The following is a 17,250-nucleotide window of genomic DNA, read 5'->3' as shown; positions in this document are numbered from 1 at the left end:
TGGTTGTCATCAATAACAACATCAACTATTCTCATAAGAGTGTAGAATGCCAACAAATTCATCTTTTGATGTGGTGAGTAGAGCAAAGATTGGTGCAGAGTAGACATTTGAGCTTAACCAGAATTGTCATCAAGCATTAGCAGATGCTATTTTTGTAGTTCATTCTTTTTGGATTGTAGTCTGAATTGTATTGTAAGGTATTGAACCTTCCCTAAGGGTTAGAGCCTTCTGGGTCTTTGTAATTTGAGAAGTGACCTCTCGATAGTGTGCCTAAATGCATGTGCATTCCCTATTGTAAAATTTACACATACTACTACAAAGTATTATCTCATTGTGGATAGGTTCCCACAGTGGTTTTTCCCTTAACCGTGTTTTCCACATAAAAAATATTGGTGTTATGTGTGTTGATGTTATTGTTGTTATATTTCATTTTCCCACAGTTGATTAGAAATGAGATTATGCTTAATTGTTATAATCCGGTGAAAATTGATTCACCCCCCCCTCTCAATGTTCCTTCTTGTTGTTGCCAACAAATTGTTGGACATTACTGCTACTAGGATATGTTGTTGTCATTGATGTCAACATATTCCCGTGTTTTGGTGTTGCAGAGAATTGGTTTCAGTGATCCGAAAGTCTTCTTGATCATATCACTTGATCTGGTGATGGCATTTGAAAATTTGGTATTTCTATTCTATGGCTCGTGAAGTTTGATTTTTGATCCGGTGAGCTCCATTATGATGATATCTTGTGTTGTGGATTTAGGATAAGGTTTAGGATGTTCATGTATAACTTCATTTCAAGTGGTTCATGATTTGGTGATCCGGAAGCTATCTTTCTTATCCGAGTTTCTATTGTTGAGTATTCTGGAACGTTAGAATGGTGATCGATGATGAATTTCATAAGTGGTGTTGGTGCAACTATTGCGGATGGTTCTAATGTGATTATTGGTGTTTCCTAATCATGTCCTATTTGTCTTGGTGATTTGCATTGATTATTGTGCAGGTATATGATGATTTTCATGATCCTGTGATGTTCTTCATGTTATATGATATTTTGGTGGTGTAACATGTTGCAGTTGGTCTTGGAGGGATTTTCAGTGGCGATGAGTGTTTGGAGATTTGATTTAGGTCCATGTTATTCTATATATGTCATTATTTTGGTTTGGTGGTTGATTTATGTATTGTGTGATGTAATTTTGTAATTAGGTGTTATGGGTTTGGCTGATCTTATAGTCAAGGTTGATGATTTGTATAAATGGGTGTAATATTCATGTAATTTGGTGTCGATGGTGTTGATTTTGCATTATCAAAGAGTGGTGTATGTGTGAACAAGTGAATTCAGCTTTTGGTGTGGTGAGTAGAGCAGAGATTGGTGCAGAGTAGACATTTGAGCTTAACCAGAACTATCATTAGGCATTAGCAGATGTTATTTTTGCAGTTCATTCTTTTTGGATTGTAGTTTGAATCTTATTTTAAGGTAGTGAACTTTCCCCAAGGGTTGGAGCCTTCTAAGCCTTTGTAATTTGAGCAGTGAGCTCTAGGCAATGTGCCTGAATGCATGTGCATTCCCCATTGTAAAATTTACACATACTACTGTAGAGTATTATGTCATTGTGGGTAGGTTCCCACTATGGTTTTTCTCTTAACAGGCTTTTCCATGTCAAACATATTGGTGTTATGTGTGTTGATGTTATTGCTATTATCTTTCCTTTTGCTGCAGTTGATCAAATTTGAGATTGTTCTTAATTGTTCTAATCTGATGAAAATTGATTCACCCCCCCCTCTCAATTTTCCTTCTTGATGTTGCCAACAAGTGGTATTGGAGCTAGATCCTCTGGAAGAAGCTTAACCACTTGAGGAGATCCAAGATGGCAACTTATGTGTTTAAGAAGAAGAGTCGTACATTTGATGAAAATAATTATATAGTCTGGAAGGATCAGATGGAAGTTCATTTGAAGTGTCTTGGTGAAGATTATTGGAAGATTACAAAGAATGCTTACAATGATCCTCTGAATGGACTGGTTACTGCTAATGAGATCAAGGAAGCTAAACATAACATAAGGGCTAAGGAAGTGTTGTTGAGTGCTTTTATTGATTTAGAGATGACTAATGTGATGGGACTTCAGACTAACATGAGATATGGAGGAATCTTGAGGTCTTGTATGAAGGTGATGCACAAGTTCAAGTTGCTAAATTATAGAGTTTTAAAGGTAAATATGAAACATTAAAGATGGGAGAAGATGAGAACATAACTTCCTTTATGGCTAAGGTGAATGAGCTTGTCATGAACATCTAATGTGCTGATGGAACTCTTGAGGAAGATGAGATTATTACTAAGGTATTAAGATCTTTGCCTTTTGCTTGTAAAGCTAAGGTTGCTGCTATTGATGAGATCTAGAGTGTGACTACTATGACAAGAGATATGTTAGTTGGTAAGCTTGTTGGATTTGAGTTGAGTGAGTTTGGATAATCTCATGGTAAATTTGAGACTGCATTTAAAGCCTCTATATTTTGGGAAGCAATTGTATGATCCGGGAGAGAGTTCATCAAGGGTTTCAAGATATGAAAGATAGTTAAGAGAGATGGAAGAACAAGAGAGAGATATAGATGAGCTTGAAGCACTTATTGTTTAAATATTGCCTAAGGGAGCCAGTAAGTATGATGGAAAGTTACCTTTGAAAATTTTCTCTTGTAATAAGATAGGAAATTTTGCTTCTAGGTGTCCTAAAAGAATATCTAGGTATGATAAATATGAAAGACATGATAGATTTGATAAAAATGATAGATTTGATAAAGATGATAGATATGAGAAGAAAGATAAACATGATAGATATGAGAAGCATGATAAACATGATAAGCCCTACAAGCCCTACCAGAAGTACAAAATAAGAAGAGATACTAGTATGTTGCTGATGAAGATGTAATAGATGAAGAATCTGACAATGGGAATTCAAGAGATGAGTTTGTGTTTATTACTATCAAAGAAGATGATCCGGTACCAGTGAATCCTAAAAGTTGTATTGTTGAGGAGAAATCTTTGGCTACTAAGATTGAGGATAAAGATGAATGGGTAATAGACAACGATTTTTTTGATGAGGGCGAAACCTAAGAGACATAAAAACACAAAAAATTGCAATAAAAGACACAAATAATTATATTATTATCTGTAAAACATGCAATTACAAATATGAAAACATCCAAGTACAATATAAAGGAATCAATCCTCATAGGCTGCAATACAACAACTTATAGAGTTTAATGGAAAACCCTTACAATGCAATTTCTCAACCCGAAACCAAACTCGCAAAAACTCAACTCCAACAACTCACATACAACAACTAACTTCTGAGTTTCTACATATGAGTCTTAAATATAATTTCTTCTATTGTGGAGATAAAATTACAATTTAGAAATTACCAATTGGTAGACAAATGCCAAAACATGAAATTGGAATTATGAAAATACAACTAGATTTGAAAATTGAAACTTTATGAAAAATTGTCCAACTTCTAGCAGCCATAACATTTGATCTAGGAATCGGATTAACAAATCGTTTGAAGCATCATAAATCTCTCTAAGTGAAGAATATGCTTTATTTATTCTTTCCATTTTCGGGCCCATTCGACACTATTTAATGCCTCAAACCTGACTTGGAAGAACTTTTTTTTATTTTTTTGGGAAACTGAACCTTTAATAACTTTGAAATTGTTAATGTTTTTAATTTTATTCTTTTATCAAACTGCTTATTTTTCCATTCTCAATATTCTTACAAAATTTGGGTTCCATTCACCTTTAAATAACTACTTTTGGCAGTCGGCTAGAAAAATCAACTTGTTAATTTTGAGAGCTGGAATCTCTTATTCGTCCAAATGGGTATCCAGAACTGCAAAAAAATTAAAAAAAACTAAACAAAAAAAAATATTTTTGGGTGATGCAAGATTTCCCTTACACCATTGGATGCTCCTGCATCAGACACCCAGGGTAGTTTGAGAAGTGACCTCATCACATCTCAACTGGTTGAGAAAAACCCAAATGGTCAACCGATATTCCCCTCCATTTCACCGAATACTCCTCATACTACTTGTTTCTAGTACTCCTCCCTACATGACTATCCAGAATTGCTTCGATCTCCTTCTTCTCTGAAGTAGGTGTAGGAATTTTTTATTGTTCAATTGCTGGCTCCCCCACTGTACCACATTCATGATATTGTGTTAAGTTTTAAATGTTGAGCAGAAGGGAAATGTCAATTCCTTTCGATAACTCTACCTCATATGCGTTTCTAGATTCATGCTTCTTCAAAATTTTGTAGGGACCAAACTTCTTTATCTTCATCTTATTGTATGTCCCCACTGGAAACCTTTCTTTCCTCAAATGGACCATCACCTCGTCATCAACCTTGATCACCTTATACTGTAGATTCATCTCATTGATGTTCTTCCTTGCCTCCTCATGTATATTCTTGATGTGTTCTGCAAAGTCTTTGGCTTCGACACTTGTATGATTTTCCTAGTCCACGTTCTTCAATTTTGGAGCGGTCCTTGGACTGCCTCCATAAACAATTTAGAATGATGATCTACCACTGCTCTTATTGATAGAATTGTTGTAAGCAAATTCTACCCATGGTAAGATCAGGTCCCATCCCTTGGGTTTGTCTACTACCAAGAATCTCAGTAGGTTACCCAGACTCATGTTCACCATTTCAGTCTAGCCATTAGTCTATAGATGGTGTGCATTACTAAACTTCAATTCTATCTTCAACTTCTTCCATAAGGTCCTCCAAAAGTATCCAACAAATTTGGTATCATGATCTGAAATAATACTTTTTGGCAAACCATTCAGTCTTACCACCTCCCTGAAGAAAAAATCATCAGTGTGGATAGCATCATGGGTCTTCTGGCATGGGATGAAATGTGTCATCTTCAAAAACCTATCAACTACCACAAATACTAAATCATTCCCTCTCTGTGTCCTTGATAAACCAAGAACAAAATCCATGCTTATATCTTCCCATGGCCTCTCAGGTATAGGTAATAACTGATACAACTCGATATTTTGGCTCACTCCTTTAGTCCCCTGACATACTCTTACAACTCTACATAAATTTATTCATATCTTGTGATAACCAAGGCCAATAATAATGCTCACTTATGATGGCAATGGTCTTATCTTGACCAAAGTGTCCTGCCATCCCTCCACTATGCTTCTCTTTGATCAAATTCTCCCTCATGGAGCTCCTTGGAATGCACAACAGGCTTCCCTTGAGTAACATACCATCTTGGGTTATGAAATCCAACCACTTCATCCTATCTAAAGTAACAAGCTCCTTGCAAGCTTTCCAAGACTGCAAAAATAGGATCCTCAAGATACAATGTTTTGAGTTCATTGAACCCAACTGTCATGCCCAAACTTTTGGGCAAAAACGAAACAAACAATTTTTTATTTTTTCACAACATAAATATACTAAATACTCTATGCTAAAAATTGGATAAATAAGTTTTGTCTTAACTAAAGGTTAACTCAGGAATTAAAAGAATGGTTTCCTAAAGTTGATTTAATTAACTCAGCCATTATACCGTTAACATTTAAGGTAGATTGATTATACCCCAAAAAGGGTCGTCACAAATTAATTCTCCTAATAAAATTCTCCAAAATGAATCAAGAGATATTAATTATCTCAATAGTATTTGTTAGGGGTCCCACAGATACTGAGAGGGGGGGGTGAATCAGTATCTGACCGGTGATTAGAATTTCTTAACTTAAAACATGCAGAACATAATATAATAGTGTATCGGTATGTAAGAAATAATGCAATAAATAGAATCAAGAACATCCACATGAAAAGTACACCATAACACAAGATGTTAACGAGGAAACCCTGTGTGGGAAAAACCTCGGTGGGATTTGTGACCCACAATATTCACTCACTGGCCAATAAGAGAATATTACTTACAATAGGGGCCTGCACATGCAAGAAGGCCAACTGCCTAGAGCTCACTGCTCAATGGGAAGTCACACTGACTTACAAATAAGGATTATACTAATCCAATAACTTGTATTTCTTTACAATAGCATCTTCAATGCCAGATTCAGTACCGGTTCCTGCTTTGTTCTTTACATATACCCTTTGACCTATATTTCGCACATTAGGTCTGCCTAATATTTTCCTTTATACTTCTACATCACTCATACAAATGTCTACAATGATCTCCTCTATATATAAAAGTCATTTTACAATTTTCAAGTCGGCTTACAATAATAAACAAAATATTATATAACAAAATCTTGTCGGCCTCTGTGTCGGTGCCCGTGTCGGTGTCCTTTGTGCCGGTATTGAGGGTGATCTACTGATGCTGGTATAATGTCTTTGCTGGTGCCATGGTATTGCAAGGTTACCATCAATGACAAAACCTTCAATCACATATAATGTCTCATTGGAGTGTGCATATGCCAACAATCTCCCCCTTTGGCATTGATGGCAACACTCATGAGAAATTTTAAAAAGTATCCAAAAATATGTAGTCCAAAAATGTTACCAAAAATGTGAGAGCTCCCCCTGAGCATATGACTCCTCTGTTTTGAATTTTCTCATCCCACTACTCCCCCTTTGGCATCAATGACAAAGGCTGTCAAGATGTCAATAGAGTTTGTAGTTTCAACAATCCATAACCTCAACCTTGTAGCTGGGTAGTTATAATCTGAAAAAGATCTCCCAAAATCAAGTTTATACTATCCATAAACTTCTTACTATCCTTTATTTCTGTCTTAGTTCTCTTCACTGTACCAGTGAGATGCTGCAAATGCTCTGCCAGTGTTTTGCTTCCCTATGTTAATGCCTCAGAAATTTCCTTCCACAGAGATGCTAGATAGTCCAATCTTGGACTTAGTTTAGATCTCAAATGTTTTGCCTTATTTATTATTCTTTCTTTCTCTTTTTCCAATTTGAGTAGTTCTTCCTCAAAAGTTGCTATCTTCTCTTCAAAAACTGATAGTGTATCAGGTGAGTTGACAAAACTATTTGCAAGTTTATTGATCTCATCCTGTACCTTGCTCATTTTCTTGTCAATATCTACAGTCAAAAAGTTTGTTTTACAGGTATCTTTGTACAACTTTTTGTACTCTTTCAATAAATTACATAGTTCAGGTAGAAGTGTGTCAAAATCTCTATTACACTTCTTTATTTGTTCATCAAAGAATTTCTATTTTTAAACTTCTATTTTATCCTTTACTGAATCTTCCTTTATTTTCTCAATGTTTTCTGAGATATATTTACACAGTGTATCCAATTGTCCTAAAGAATCTTTGTTATCTATATTACAGTTGGGAGCTATTACCTTCAAAATTGGTATGGAATCATCAATTGCTTTGTAAGCTTTTGAGCTGTAGTCGGTTATTTTCTTGATAGAATCTAGTAGAACCTTAGTCACATTTGTTGATTTGTATGCTGATGATGATCCAACAATCTGAGTACCGGTAGAAGTAACCAAGCTTGTACTGACCTCTGGTAGGTCAGTTTGTGTCTACATTTCTTTAAGCACTGGTTTTCCTACTTCAGTAGTTACCGGTGGCACTGTTTCCTTATGTACCTGTTCCGATTGATGTTGTTCCGGAGCCTTTAGCTCTGTTTGTTTCTTTGTATGTTGTATTGCCTCAGTCTGTGACTCACTCTCTGCCTTTTTCTCTTTACCTTCTACCAGTTTCTCAGTTTCTCCTGCTACCAGAGGCTCATTAGCCATATTTGACTTATCAGTTGTATCTTTGTCTACTACTATGTTGATCTTTTGAGCATCAACATCCACAGTGTATAGGACTTCAGAATTAGGATTATTATCCTCTAAATCCATACTCTCAGCTGTCGGTTGATCGTCAGTAGTTGTTGTTTTCACCGGTGGAGTATTTAAAGAAGGTGGGGGTAAGGTGTATTTAACTTTGATGCTTGGTGGTCCACCAACTTTACCTTTCCCTTTGTCTCTATCTTTCTGATATACCTTTATAGGTTTAGGGTTCCTGTACTCTTCTTGTTTTTCTTTCTCAACCAGGAATATATCCCATCCATCTTCTATTTCCTCTGTCACCTCATTAACTCTTCCCGCCATTAGTGAAATATGCTGGTGTGCAGTAGAGAATACTGACTAGTTTGCTTGAGCAATTAAATCATCAATTTCTTGTGGAGAGTTTACCAGATACACAGCAAGTAATTTCTCAATTTTTATTTTCTTATCCAATTCTATCACTACCTATCTTCTTGCCTCTAGTTTTTTGAATAATTCATCAAGAATTTCATTACTACTTCCATCAAAAATTTCTTGTACATATCCATATGTAATATAACACTATTTTCAACTTGCTCTTTTTCATCAGTTGTTAGAGTGTCATATATTTTCTCTATGTTCTTCAGTTTACCTTCCTCTGTGATTTCATTCAGCAGTGCATCAAGAGGGGCCAAGTCTCTGTTTGTCCTCTTCTTCTTCTTGGGTGTCAGTTTCTTCTTTGGTGTGGCCTTTCTTACTGAAGATCTCACAGCTTGTTGCTTTTGCCTTGTCCTCCTAGGTGAAGGTGTGTTTGTCAGTGAGGGATCTCTTTTTCTTACAACTCTTTTAAAAGTTGCAAGGATGTCACTTCTTGAGGAAGTACCTACTCGTGATAGGTGAGTTTTAGGCTGTGGAGCTGCTAACTCATCCTTTGTTATGTTGGTTTTCTTCAATACATCTTCTTTAATGGCTTTTGCTTGTCTGGACCCTTTCCTTAAAACCGCCTCAACCTTTTTCACCCTTTTCTTTGATTGAATTTGTCTTTCAATATTCTCTGCACTACCAAATACTTCTTCCTTTGGCTCTCTAGGGGCTTCCAGAAGTGCTTTGGAATATGTTTCAACTATGTGATCATCTGTTTCATATCCCATCTCAGTTACCCAAACTGTCCTTGGGATGACCGCTTCCATCCAGATTTCATCTTTCTTGATGACAAAGCATATATCATCTTTGTATTTGTCTACAATTTTCTGAGATAACCTTACTCTTTTCTTCATTTTGGTCTTTAATGCTTGGAAAAAGTCATGAATATCGTTTTCCTTGTTCTCACCCATGTTATTGAATAGTTTAGTCAATTATTTTCCTATCGGTATGTCATATCCAAGTTCTTTGTAACCTATACCGGGAACCTATTTTGTTGTGTAGCATTAGGCATACTAATAGATTTCCAAATCTAAAAGTTCCTTTCTTGTCCTTCTTGATCTTTCCAAGGTTGTCAATTAGTTCATCCTTTAACCACTCACGTATGTCAATTTTTGCATTATCTGTGACCATGTCATAAGAACTCTTAATGCATAAACTTGAAAATGAATTAAGTCTATTAGCATGAGTAGCTTTATAACCTAATATCATACTGATGAATTTCACATTGATATCTTTTACATATTTAACCCTTAGAGACCTCTTGTCAAATGTTGTTCCAGTTAGGTTTATAACTAGGTCATTGGAGACCTTCTTGGTTTTATCTGGTCTTTTACCGGTGGTCGGTAACCCTGTGACAGCTTTCACAACTTCCTTGGTGATCTTATGGATTGCATCTAACCAGAAAAATTCTCCATGTACCCTTCTTAAAACTATCCTAATCACATCCTTTGGAAATTCAGGAATGCTAAGGATCTCTGTAAATCCTAGGGTCTCAATGATTTTATGTTCATATTTAACATTGCCGGTATTATCACATATCACGGTTTTATACATGGTTTTAATTTCCTCATCTCCTAACTCTTCAATGTTGTAGTGGATGTACATTCTGGGGTCTTCAGCATAGACAACTCCCTTAGGAATTTGAGAAAAAGCACCTAAGGTATCATCCTTCTTTGCTATCTTGGGAACTAACTGAAATACGGGCCTAGGTTTTTTTATTACTTCAACAAAAGTAGGGTTTGCTATGTATTCAATTGCAGGGGTGGATGCCATGATTAAATACCTTTTACTGCCTTGGATGGATGATTGCTTGGAGTGTGCTTGCTTCTTGCTTGAAATGCCTTAGCTCTGAGTCTTCATGCTCTCTGAAAATTTGAAATCTTGATGAAATGAAATGGAGCCAAAACCTTAACTTATAGTGTCTTTTCACCATCTACCACATTAATTGCATGCCGGTTAAGTATTTACTTAATATTGTTTTCCGGTAATAGGTAATTTTCAACTTCTTATCTTAATCGAGGGAATAATAGCACGTGTCATTAGATTGCCAAACCCTCAAAGAAATTTTCTTCAATTAGATGAAGAACTTCCTACCGGTGGAGCACTGCTCTATCCTTCCAGTGAAGCATCACTCTGTCTTGCCGGTGAAGTATTGATTGTTTCTACTGGTGGAGGAGTATTCCCAATATTTAGATCAGCTTTTCTAATCCATTGTTTTGAGAATTCTTGCTTAATCTCTTCAACTTTTTCTTTACCTTTCAAGCTAGAACTTTTGTTGTCTACCGGTGTTCCTTTACTTCTACAGAATTTAGCAATATGCCCAATCTTGTTACATGCATAACAAGTTACATTATTCTTCTGAATAGCTTTCCCATAACCTATGCCAGTTTGTGTTCTGCATTGATTTGATAAATGTCCAAATCTTCCGCAAACATAACATCTCACATTCATTCTGCAATTTGTAGTGTTGTGACATACTTTGTTGGATTTAGAGCATTGACTGGTGGGTGCGTTGATATTCTGATAATTTGTAGATCTACATTCATTTTCTCTATGACCATACTTATTATAGTTAAAGCATTTTCCATTGAATTTATAAGCATTAGGTTGTCTTACCGGTTTGTTGTGATCCTAAGTGTTTGCAGTACCAGAGCTTTCACCAACTTCAAAGCCAATTCCAGAAGTGTCACCTTTAGGTTTTTGATTCTTCAGCAAGGTGCCAAGTTCCTCTGAGCTTTACATGAATTTTTCTTTGTGTTGATTTGTAGTTTCCAATTCTCTTTCCAAGATTTCTTTTTGTCTCATCAGCTCATTTGAGTCATTCTAAGTATCCATCAGATTTGTCTTCAACATGTCATTTTAATAGCTAAGTCTTGTATTCTCATTTGCTGCATCACTTAGTCTTCTAGTCAATTCTTCTTCATTCTTCTTCATATCCTCAATCTCTTTGCAAAATCTCATAGTCATATCTTGCATTTCATTTTTTGTTGTCATGATCTCTTGTTTCAACTTGCTTATCATATCATTAAGTGATTCCTTTTCATCATTTTCATTTTGCAATTTTTCACAAAGTTCTCTTCTCTTATTTCTTGCAACAGTAAGATTTTCTTGAAGTGCCTGAATGATATCCTGAGCTGCCCTTAAATCATCTTCTAGTTTGATATTTTTCAATTTCTCTGCATCATAGTCTGTAAGAGCTCCTTCAAGTTGCTTCATCAGATTTTCCATCTTTACCGGTGTCAAGATCTTCCTCAAGTTGTTAGGCTTCTGAAAATAGAGGACCAGGCTCTGATACCAACTGTTAGGGGTCTCACAGATACTGAGAGGGGGGGTGAATCAGTATCTGACTGTGATTAGAATTTCTTAACTTAAAACATGCAGAACATAATATAACAGTGTACCGGTATGTAAGAAATAATGCAATAAACAGAATCAAGAACATCCACATGATAAGCACACCATAACACAAGATGTTAACGAGGAAACCCGGTGTGGGAAAAACCTTGGTGGGATTTGTGACCCACAATATTCACTCACTAGCCAATAAGAGAATATTACTTACAATAGGGGCCTGCACATGCAGGAAGGCCAACTACCTAGAGCTCAATGCTCAATGGGAAGTCACACTGACTAACAAATAAGGATTATACTAATCCAATAACTTGTACTGCTTTACAATAGCATCTTCAATGCCAGATTCAGTACCGGTTCCTGCTCTGTTCTTTACATATACCCTTTGACCCATATTTCGCACATTAGGTTTGCCTAATATTTTCCTGTATACTTCTACATCACTCATACAAATGTCTACAATGATCTCATTTATATATAAGAGTCATTTTACAATTTTCATGTCGGCTTACAATAGTAAACAAAATATTGTATAACAAAATCCTATCGGCCTTTGTGCCAGTATACTTCTTTTCTTCTGTGCTGGTGCCGGTATTGAGTGTGATCTGCTAATGCCGGTATAATGGCTTTGTCGGTGCCATGGGATTGCAAGGTTTCCATCAATGACAAAAACTTCAATCACATATAATGTGTCATTGGAGTGTGCATATGCCAACAGTATTTAGATACTCAAGGACTAAATTAAATAACGTTAACTCATATTAAAATAATTAATTGAGAAACCACGAATAATGCTTTTAAATTTAACTAATGAATTTAACCAAATCAAATATAATAATTTCCTAATAATTTACTCCACATAAATGTCAAATTTAATCCCCTTTAAATATTAAATATCAAATATTTGATATTCAGCCAATATTGACCCTATAGTTTAAAATAAATATTTTACTTTTAATAGTTTCCAATATTTAAATTTACAAAAAGAAATCTAGCTTAAAAACATATATATATATATATATATATATATATATATATATATATATATACACTTATATTTAATTGCCAAAAATAAGGAAATATTAAATTACATATAAAGAAAAATTACCACTATATCAATAATAGAAATAACTTGCTAACAATTAACTAAATGGGATTCTCCCATTTCAAAATTTGAAATGGCATTCCCTCCCTTTGTTATTTATTTTAATATTATTATCTTCTTACAACCCTAACTAGGGTTTGTTTATTTCTATAACTAAACATTATTTATTTTTATCAATACCTAACTCTAACGCGAAATTGGGTTAGGGCTTCTTTGTTTCTAACATATCTTTTTTTCTTTTATTTCCAAACTTAACCCTAACTTGGGTTTTATTTTCTTATTTATCTAAACTTGTTATTATCTTTTTCCCTTTCAATAGAAAACCCTAACCCAGAATTGGGTTAGGGTTGCATGCTCTTAACATTTTTTTTTGTTTGTGTGTGTGTGCAGGTGGCAGCCATGGCGGCTAAGTAGAGGAAGGGGGGGGGGGGGGTCGAAGTGATAGAAAAGCCGAGGTTTTTGAGGGGGGGCCGAGCTTTAAGAGGGTCGACGGAGGAAGCGGTGGGTTCTGAAGTGGCAGCCGTTGTGGGCTACCCACAGGACGGCTGAGGTCATGCCTGTGGGTCGTGGCCCATAGTGCGGTTGGAGCCACCCTGTGGGTTCAGACCAACAGGGAGTCGAGGGCTCCCTCCCTCATCTTAGTATATATATATTTTTTTGTTAAAAAAAATAAGGTTTTTAAAAATATATATAATAAGGTATATGTATATGTGTGTGTATATATATATATATAGTACTTTGACACTCAGGTTCAAATATTAAATAACCAGAATAAATAAATGTACTTATATTTCCAACCCGATAGTATTTCATTAAAAGTGTCAATATATATATATATATATATACATGAGGATATATATATATTTATTCATATGTTCAAGTTGTTAGGGGTCCCATAGATACTGAGAGGGGGGGTTGAATCAGTATCTGATAGGTAATAAAAATTTCTTAACTTAAAACATGCAGAACATAATATAACAGTGTACCGGTATGCAAGAAATAATGCAATAAACAGAATCAAGAACATCCACATAAAAAGTACACCATAACACAAGATGTTAAAAAGTAAACCCGGTGTGGGAAAAACCTCAGTGGGATTTGTGACCCACAATATTCACTCACTAGCCAATAAGAGAATATTACTTACAATAGGGGCCTGCACATCCAGGAAGGCCAACTGCCTAGAGCTCACTGCTCAATGGGAAGTCACACTGACTTGCAAATAAGGATTATACTAATCCAATAACTTGTACTGCTTTACAATAGCATCTTCAATGCCAAATTCAGTACCGGATCCTGCTCTGTTCTTTACATATACCCTTTGACCTATATTTTGCACATTAGGTCTGCCTAACATTTTCCTTAATGCTTCTACTACCCTTATTCAAATGTCTACAATGATCTCCTTTATATATAAGAGTCATTTTACAATTTTTGAAGTCGGCTTACAATAATAAACAAAATATTGTATAACAAAAATCTTGTCGGCCTCTGTGCCAGTATACTTGTTTTCTTCTGTGCCCGTGCTGGTGTCCTGAGTGCTGGTGTAGAGTGTGATCTACTGATGTCGGTGCACTATCTTGTCAGTCTAATGCTTTTTCGGTATAATGTCTTGCCAGTGCCATAGGATTGCAAGGTTACCATCAATGACAAAACCTTCAATCACATACAATTTCTCATTGGAGTGTGCATATGCCAACAATCTCCCCCTTTGGGATTGATGGCAACACTCATGAGAAATTTCAAAAAGTATCCAAAATGTGTAGTCCAAAAATGTTACCAAAAATGTTTACCAAAAATGTGAGAGATCCCCCTGAGCATATGATTCCTGTGTTTTGAATTTTTTCATCCCACTACTCCCCCTTTGGCATCAATGACAAAGGTTGTCAAGATGTCAGTAGAGTTTGTAGTTTCATCTATCAATAACCTCAACCTTGTAGCTGGGTAGTTATAATCTGAAAAAGATCTCCCAAAATCAATTTTATACTACCCATAAACTTCTTACTATCCTTTATTGTTGTCTCAGTTCTCTTCACTGTACCGATGAGATGCTGCAAATGCTCTGGCGGTGTTTTGCTTCCCTGTATTAATGCCTTAGAAATTTCCTTCCGCAGAGATGCTAAATAGTCCAATCTTGGACTTAGTTTAGATCTCAAATGTTTTTCCTTATTTATTATTCTTTCTTTCTCTCTTTCCAATTTGAGTAGTTCTTCCTCAAAATTTGCTATCTTCTCTTCAAAAATAGATAGTGTATTAGGTGAGTTGACAAAGTTGTCTACAAGTTTATTTATCTCATCCTGTGCCTTGCTCATTTTCTTGTCAATATCTATAGTCAAAAAGTTTGTTTTACAGGTATCTTTATACATATTTTTTTATTCTTTCAACAAATTACATAGTTCTGGTAGAAGTGTGTCAAAATCTCTATTAGACTTCTTTATTTCCTCATCAAAGAATTTCTGTTTTTCAATTTCTACCTTATCCTTCACTGACTCTTCCTTTATTTTCTCAATATTTTCTGAGATATATTTACACAATGTATCCAGTTGTCCTAAAGAATCTTTATTATCTATATTACAGTTGGGAGCTATTACCTTCAAAATTGGTATGGAATGATCAATTGCTTTGTAAGCCTGTGAGCTGCAGTCAGTTATTTTCTTGATAGAATCAAGTAATACCTCAGTCACATTTGTTAATTTGTATGCTGATGATGATCCAACAATCTGAGTACCGGTGGAAGTAACCAAGCTTGTATTGACCTCTGGTAGGTCTGTTTGTGTCTGCATTTCTTTAAGCACTGGTTTTCCTACTTCACTAGTTACCGGTGGCACTATTTCCTTATGTACCTGTTCTGGTTGATGTTGTTCTGGAACCTTTAGCTCTGTTGGTTTCTGTGTATGTTGTATTGTCTCAGTCTATGACTCAGTCTCTACTATATCTTCTGCCGGTTTCTCTGTTTCCCCTGCTACCGGAGGCTCATTAGCCATATCTGACTTATCAGTTGTATCTTTGTCTACTATTATGTTGATCTTCTAAGTATCAACATTCACAGTATATAGGACTTTAGAATTAGGATTGTTATGCTCTACATCCATACTCTCGGCTTTTGTTTGATCTTCAGTAGTTGTTATTTTCACTGGTGGAGTATTTAAAGAAGGTGGGGGTAGGTTGTCTTTAACTTTGATGCTTGGTGGTCCACCAACTTTACCTTTTCCCTTGTCTCTATCTTTCTGATATACCTTTATAGGTTTAGGGTTCCTATACTCTTCTTGTTTTTCTTTTTCAACTAGGAATATATCCCATCCATCTTCTGTTTCCTCTGTCACTTCATTAACTCTTCCTACCATTAGTGAAATATGCCGGTGTGCAGTAGAGAATACTGACCGGTTTGCTTGAGGAATCAAATCATCAATTTGTTTTGGAGAGTTTACCGGATATACAACAAGTAGTTTCTCAATTTTTATTTTCTTATCCAATTCTATCACTGCCTGTCTTCTTGCTTCTAGCCTTCTGAATAATTCATCAGGAATTTCATTTACTACTTCCATAAAAAATTTCTTGTACATGTCCATATGCAATATAACACTGTTCTCAACTTGCTCTTTCTCATCAGTTGTTAGAGTGTCATAGATTTTCTCTATGTTCTTCAGTTTACCTTCCTCTGTGATTTCATTTAGCAGTATATCGAGAGGGGCCAAGTCTCTATTTGTCCTTTTCTTCTTCTTAGGTGTCATTTTCTTCTTTGGTGTGGCCTTTCTAACTGGAGATCTCACTGCTTGTTGCTTTTGCCTTGTTCTCTTAGGTGAAGGTGTGGTTGCCGGTGAGGGATCTCTTTTTCTTACAACTCTTTTAAAAGTTGCTGGCATGTCACCTTCCGAAGAAGTACCTACCGATGATAGGTGAGTTTCAAGTTGTGGAGCTACCAACTCATCCTCTGTTATGCCGGTTTTCTTCAATACATCTTCCTTAATGGCTTTTGCTTTTCTGGACCCTTTCCCTACAAATGCCTCAACCTTCTTTACTCTTTTCTTTGATTTTATTAAGCTTTCTATAGTCTCAGCACTACCAAATACTTCTTTCTTAGGTTGATTGGGGGTTTCCAGAAGTGCTTTAGCATATGTTTCAACTATGTGATCATCTGTTTCATAGCCCATCTCGGTTACCCAAATTGTCCCTAGGATGACCGCTTCCATCCAGATTTCATCTTTCTTAATGACAAATCATATATCATCTTTGTATTTGTCTACTATTTTCAGAGATAACCTTACTCTTTTCTTCATTTTGGTCTTTAATGCTTGGAAAATGTCATGAATATTGTTTTCCTTGTTCTCACCCATGTTATTGAATAGTTCAGTCAATTGTTTTCCTACCGGTATGTCATATCCAAGTTCTTTGTAACCTATATTGGGAACCTGTTTTGTTATGTGTAGCATTAGACATACTAACAGATTTCCAAATTTGAAAGTTCCTTTCTTGTCCTTCTTGATCTTTCCAAGGTTGTCAAGTAGTTCATCCTTTAACCACTCACATATGTCAATTTTTGCATTGTTTGTGACCATGTCATAAGCACTCTTAATGCATAAACTTGAAACTGAATTAAATCTATTAGCATGAGTAGCTTTATAAC

The sequence above is a fragment of the Cryptomeria japonica genome, chromosome 2 (genome assembly GCF_030272615.1).
Source record: "Cryptomeria japonica chromosome 2, Sugi_1.0, whole genome shotgun sequence".
NCBI classification, from domain to species: domain Eukaryota; kingdom Viridiplantae; phylum Streptophyta; class Pinopsida; order Cupressales; family Cupressaceae; genus Cryptomeria; species Cryptomeria japonica.
Note: the sequence above shows the minus strand (reverse complement) of the source record.